Here is a 7,490-nt window from a genome sequence, read left to right as displayed (position 1 = left end):
GGGAAGGAATTGGCCTTTTATTTTTTTTAACAATAAATTTAAGTCCTCCATTTTAAGTTTCACTAAATACCTCTTTACATCCTGGTTTCAAGCACATGGTATTGTCCCCTACTGATAAGATGGGAGAGGGAGCTGGTATCTGAATATTAAAAGGGTATAGAGAGAGATCTGTTACATGGTTTCTTCACTAGGCCACCACTTCCACTTCCTCTGTGCCCCCTCTTCCCTTCCTCCCCTCCCCCCCCCAACACCTTTCTTCTGCAGAAGAGTTCAATGGTGGGATTGGGATCCACCACCACCACCACTCCTGTCAAAGAATCAGCATGGTTCCTAACCAAATAGGGCTTAACCTTCCATTCCACACCTCAAATCAATGGCCATGCCTGTCGGAGGGATGGATAGAGGAGCTTCCACCATCCGTGATCTCCCTGTAACAGCAGCAGGACCCACATTGTTCCTACCCTGACCACACACCTGAAGAAAGGAATAACTGTTTTCTTGGACTCCCTTCTGGGGCAGGAAGGTGCATACCCTGAGGGGAAAGGAAATGGGTTGCATCCACTAGCCGCTTTCCATCCTCTCCCATACTTACCTTCCAGCTCTCTGAGCTGATGGCTGCTCCTTCTATCCATCAGAGAGCTCACGTCTCTCTCTTGAATGGGTGTGCTAGGGCAGCTCCTAATTTTTAATCTGCAAAAGAGAGGAACTAATGGAACTTCAAGGTATTCTCTCTCCAGAGACTTAGCAAAGACCTGTTTGAAGATTGCCTTCCTTGATAGAAGGAATCCTGTTCCCAGCTAAGTTACCTTCTGCTCCCCCAAGTCTGGAATTCTAATGATAGGGGAGGGTGCATTAATAATGCTCTTCATCCCTTCCCCTTCAACCCTCTCAAAAATAATCTTAAGCGCCTCTTTCTTAGAAGACTTTATCATCTACACTGCTGTTTCAACAGGGGCTTCCCCTCCTGAGCTATATAACTACAGTACAACCAGTAAGCAAATTAACAGTTAGTAAGGCTCCACTTGGCAATATTGTGGATCCCACAGTATTAATTGTATTAACATTCAATGCCTGTAAAATGTAAAAGGCTAAAGTGATGACTTGATTTCTATAGCAGTTGTGTTAAGACTTTTTTAGACTTCTGAATTTTATATTGTACCAGTCACTTTTTTATTGATTTTGGTTAGTGAATGTAATGTACACCTCTTCCCTGATATAGTGCTATCCGTGGGAGCCAAAAAATCTTACCACGTTATAGGTGAAACTGCATTATATTGAACTTGCTTTGATCTGCCAGAGTGTGCAGACTGCCCCCCCCTCCTCGGAGCACTGCTTTACCGCATTATATTCGAATTCACATTATATCGGGTCACGTTATATCAGGGTAGAGGTAGTTGCAAAAAAATGGCTGGTTGTGTGTTTTTAAAAAAAAAAGGCATAAAATAATACTTCAATATTTATATCGTTCCAGCAAATTTTTCTTTTAAGTTTACTACTCTGGCTCTTCCAAATTAGCACTATTAAAGGTCCATTATTACTTTTCTGCGATTTTCCATATCTTGTCTGCAACTCAGCCATAATTATTTGAAGATCATCCTGCGATTCAAGTAGGGCCTTAACAGTTAGTGAAATATCTTCATTATAGCTGGTTTTAACTCCCAGCCCCCTTAAGAAAAGACCAAGTTTGGTTCTGAGAAAAGATGGAGAGGAGGATTGCACCAGAATATCAATTTAATATATTATAATTAATAATATACAGTGCAGCAATGCTTAAAGTTTGGGCAACTTCATCATTTAGCAGTGGGAGGAATAGATCCACAGGTGCCAAGGAATTCACAGAACAGATACAAGACAATATTTGAGATGACCGTGTAGACTGTTTGTCTCTATCATAGAGCAGACTAAGTGAAACATAAGGTAGGACACCTCTACCCTAATATAATGCAATCTGACCTAACACGAATTCGGATATAGCGCAGTAAAGCAGTGCTCTGGGGGGAGAGTGGGGGTGCGCACTCCAGTGGGTCAAAGCAAATTTGACATAACGCGGTTTCACCTATAACTCGGTAAGATTTTTTTACTCCCGAGGACAGCATTATATCAAGGTAGAGGTGTAAGTGTAGTGAGTAATTTTATTAAATATTCCACATTTTGGGAAACTTATAAAAATTACTTTTCAGGGAAAGTTTTTAATTTGACTTATTAATGCACTGCTTTCAGGTAAAGTTTGCAAAAAACCTGAAACATCCTTAGTTTACTAATGGGGAGCGGGTACTAGTAGTTAAGTAAAAGTGTGGCTAAATAGGTCCTGTATTGCTGCTGGATGCTTTCCAGGCCTGGGTTCCAGCAAACTGCTGGAAGGGATGAGTTTCAGAAACATGGGTGCTCTACTGGGAATTATCTGCCACTCTTTGTGGAATTCTCAAATCTAGATTACCAGTAGATAGTTGCTGTGACAGGATAAAGGAAGAGAGGCAATCCCTCAGCTGAAATTTAGAATATTTATGCTTTTATAAATTTAACAGAGACCAATGCAGAGCATGGAGGGTTGATGGTATGTGCTCTTGGCTGCTCATTTCCTTCAAGAGGCAAACCATTGCATTCTATACAAGCTGAAGACAATGCCACAGATTTGGGTAAAGTAACCTTCAGAAAATTGCTGAGTATTAACATTTTTTCATGGATTGTGTTCCATCCTGGTTTTTTAAATTTCGTTCATAAGGCACAATGAATGTTAATCACAACAATAATTGTCATTAATTTTAACTTGTCTCTTTATATAAAGGGCCAAATCCTGATCCTATGTGAAGTCAATAACGAAATTCCCATTGACTTCAAACCGACCAAGAATTGTCCCGCATGTTGGAATTTTCAAATGTGTTCCCAAATCACTTAAGTACACAAGCCTGTTGATTTTTGTGTGCTCCTAAACTCACTCCAGTGCTTTGGAAAATCCCACACATGGAATTCAAAACAGTAAATTATGAGTTTACTACAAAGTATAGGAGAAGAGAAGGAAAGCTTCTGAAAATCTTTCTCCTTCAAAAGTCTACAGCTATTAAAGTCACTAACCCTAGTGAATGTTGGTATTCCCCTTTAGATGTGATTTAGGTGGGGCTTGTATAAAGGTAGTCATTTAGAAGGATCACTTTTTCTGTGTAGACATCTGCAAGTCTAGTATGATAAAGCTCCCATGTCTGGCAACTTGAGAACCGTAAATAAGAATTGTTCACTATGCAACAGGTATGCAGGACATGTTAAAATCATGATGAGTAACAAGTTTAGTAATATCCTGTATCAAAGGAGTTAAGGGATTTGCCCATTCTTTACCATCAGGTGACAACCCCAAATTAAGCATATAAATATTAGACATTGGTTGAGATTCTCAAAGAAGTACTAGGGGTTTAGCTAGGCGTCTTCCATTTAACTTTAAATTCGGGCCATTCTTCCAGCAAAGGTTAGTGTTAAAAATAAAACTAATATATATAATGCTAATTGCTTTACTTTTTTCCCATGTGATTAATTTGCTCACAGTGAATTGTAGCCTGCCACCTTGTCCCAAATAACCTGCCCTTTTAACACATTTGTGTTCTGCTTTCACAGGATTCAGACCTTCAAGCAAGTCCACTACCTTGAAAGTGGTGGCTGAACATCTTCCAAGTGAGTTCCATCTCCAGGGCTTGAATGCTTCTCCAATTAGCAGGCTTTATCTGCCCCTCTCCAGCTCAGGTCCTTCCCCAGACAGGATTCAGAAACTCTACCCTTCTTCTGTGGATCCCCAGGCAGGTAAATGGATACAACAGAGACCTGTCACAACAGAGGGAAAACGCTGCACTCCAACAGGTCTGGTTCAACAACTGCACTATAACTTAATTTAACATGGTGAAGAGCCATAAACTGAGGACAACCCACTCCCAGACAGTTCTCAGAAAATGTCATGGATATGTGACATGTTGCCTGTAGCGATGGACTGGCACAGAGCGCTTGTGGTGCTGAAAACATCTCTTCCAGTCTTTTTAAGGTTTATAATGGTCTATACTTTGGCTTCATCTGAAAGGCCAGTTACCATTTCAAGGTATGTATTTTGACAGCCACGAGGTCTACAAAATAATGCTTTATTCCTTGTTGAAAAACCAGGAACTCAAGTTTTCAAGTGATACAAAGCATTTTTCTTTCTTTCTTTAGTGTCTCATTAGAACTATTAGTGGTTTGGTTTAGATTACTAATTAACAACACTTCAGATAACTTGGTTCATCAGTTTATTAAACATAGATAAATCAGCATAAATAGAGAAGTTCATACATTACCAACTGAGGAGAATAGTCTTGTGGCAGTTTCAAACTGCTCCAAATTGTGACCTCAGTTTGGCTCATAGTTTAACTACCCTTGTTTATGACAGAAAATTCCACAGATTCAACTAACCTTACATAGCTTTTCTTATCTAAGCATCATATATATTCTTCAGGGTACAAAGATTGCTGTGCCAGTCCTCCCTAGTACACTGTACCTAGCACACAATTCATATATAACGTTCCTTAACAGAACATATTGTGACAAATATTGGAATTTCCTGCAGTATCTTTGGGGGAATATTACTGTATTAAGTTTATGTATCATTGTGGGCCAGAAATTGTATGCAATTCCATGGGGGAGGGGGAACCACAGCTCTTCTGGGAGCTAAGAACAGGAGTGATGATTAGGCAAATTCATTCAGGTTGTAAAGTATCAGAGGGGTAGCCGTGTTAGTCTGGATCTGTAAAAGCAGCAGAGTGTCCTGTGGCACCTTATAGTCCTGTGGCACCTGCTTATTCAGGTTGTAAACACTCCAGAGATGTATCTCCACTTACTCATATATATTATTTCAAACTGGATTCTCCAGAGATGACCATACAGAAAAAGGACTTTTGGATAAATATGCTGAGTTTAAACTGACTTGGGGCCTTCTTTCTGATCCACCAAACAGAACCTGGTGTCAAAGGGGGAGGGGAGGAGCAATTGTTCCTAGGAAGGATTGGAAGGACTTTGCACTACTGAGGCCCTGTAGGACTGATGGGTGACCTCTGATAAGTTAGCATGCATATAGGAACTTTAAAAATAATAAATGTTTTCACCTTAAGAATAACTGTGCATGCTTATAAGAGCCGTGGTAACTTGTGAGTGCTGGCAATTACATCTGTTCACAGCCTTCAGAGAGAACAAAGAGCAGACATTGGCCTGTTTAGGCGTCTGGCTTTCTGGGATAACAGTGTAGGCAGAGAATTGTGCAGCCTGAAAAAAACCCAGTCAGGAGGGAGAGACAGACAGGTTTCTGCCAAAGAGAGGTGATGGCTGCTGAACTGGGAGCCTAGTGTGGGTCCCCTTGAGGGACCACGGATGTGGTTGCCCTGAACTTTGTTACTCCCGGCATCCAGTGAGAGGGAGACTTGTTTGTGCTTAACTGAGAATCAGCTCCCTGACATCACCAGCCTGTTAGCCACCCAAACAAGCCCCTATGAACTATGCCAGCCCTTACTTTGCATGTTAACAGTAGGGGTATCCCAAGCCCCTCTGAAGCATTCCCCTGTAGTGTTCAGCCCCTTATCTACTGGACACTCAGAAATACAAAGTCTGCTGTCCCCAAGAGAAGAGTGCACACACCAACTTTACTTAATACCACAGCACTTGAGAGAGAGTTATAGTGAAAAACAATACATTTATTATAAAAAATTCAAGAGATAGTCAGGATAATGAAAACAAGAGTTACATATAAAACAAAATCATAACACATTTTCAAGATTCTATATACTTAACAGACTAACCTGTTTAAAGAAACCTTATTTCACCCAAAGTCTTCTGGAGCATCTTCCACCAAGGTAGACAGAGATCCTGTTTTCATTAATGTAAACATGCTGTCTGTTTACTTCCTGGTTGCAGGATAAAGGGGTGTCTTTTAGCATTTTACTTATCCCCAAAGTTTATCTGTACACTGAGCCAGGATAATGCCCATGTCTCATTTATTTTCCTGTGTGCTCCTGGCTTGTTCATTTCACATCCCCCTGTTGACTTCGTATGTAGATGTTTAACCATTGTGTTAGCTGGCAGTGTTTAATTTACATGCTGACAAAGAGACAGGCGAATAAACATGTCTGACAGAAAACTTGTTTGTCAACTTGATACAGACTTTAAGATACTGTGTGTGTGTGTGTGTAAAACACTGACAAACTCCTTACATAGTATCTGCAAATATATTTCACAATGATATTAATAACCAGCATTCAGGGCCGGCTTTATTAACTGCGGGGCCTGATTCGAATACCCGGCAGTGGTCCGGGGCTTTGGCGCCACTTCGGTGGAAGGGGGTCCACTTCTGGTCTTCCATGGCACCGAAGGACCCCCCCGCCGCTGAAATGCTGCTGAAGACCCTGAAGTGGACCGCCGCTGGGTGAGTTGTTGTTTTTTTGTTTGTTTGTTGTTTTTTTAATTAAAAAGGTGCCTAAGGCACAGGGCCTAATTCTGGGGAATCGGGCGAATTGGCCTAAAGCCGGCCCTGCCAGCATTACCCAGGTTTTCATTTAAGACCTCACATAATATCCTTTGGTGAACCAGAATATACATAACAAGAGCAGGATATTCTTGTAACCACCTTACCAGTTGGCATTGAGGAGTTTTTGGGCTATCTAACCGATCTTATACTTGAACATCACGTTCTGATTTTGTTCTTGCCTTTTTTTAACCTCACTTTAACTCTGACTTGAATTTTGTGGCCAAAAATTTAAGAAATTATAGTTAGCAACATTAGTTTTAGTTCTGTTTGGAATCTTGTACTTAATTCCAGTCTTCAAACAGCAGAACACATTAAACATTAAGATAAATTTGGCTGCGCTCATCATGCTGGAATCGAAAGTGATTGGCAAAGTACAAGCAAAATGAAAACCGGGCCTGGTTTTAATTTAATTAAAACATCAGTAATTATTTGTGTAAAACTTGTCAGCACAGTAGAACCTGAAAGTTGCAAACACTTTGGGAATGAAGGTTGTTCGTTACTCTGAAATGTTCATAACTCTGAACAAAGTGTTATGGTTGTTCTTTCAAAAGTTTACAACTGGACATCGACTTAATGCAGAGAGAGAGAGAAAGTGATTGGCCCAAGTCACAGACCAGGTGCATGGAACTCAGTTCTTCTCACTTCCAGCCAAGTAACATAACCACAGGACCACACAGCCTCCCTTAGCTGGCTGAGGCTTCCGGACTGGTAGGCTTCACAGAAAGAAAATTTACTGTGTAAGACCCAATCCTCCTTTCTAGCTGGGACTAAATGAGTGAAGGGGATTATGACTGACTATGGCACTTCAGATCGTGTGTATGCACGTGTATGTGTGTATGTGTATAATACATATATATAAAAATAAATTGTGGCTGGTGGCAATAGACTCAGGGTTTGGGTAGAAGTTGGAAGATGTTGGGGGACAAAGACCCAGAATGCAACATCCTAAGAATATGGCCCTGACAAT

The sequence above is a fragment of the Mauremys mutica genome, chromosome 2 (genome assembly GCF_020497125.1).
Source record: "Mauremys mutica isolate MM-2020 ecotype Southern chromosome 2, ASM2049712v1, whole genome shotgun sequence".
NCBI lineage: Eukaryota > Metazoa > Chordata > Testudines > Geoemydidae > Mauremys > Mauremys mutica.
The sequence above is the reverse complement of the archived record's forward strand: the minus strand, read 5'-3'. Positions refer to the sequence as shown.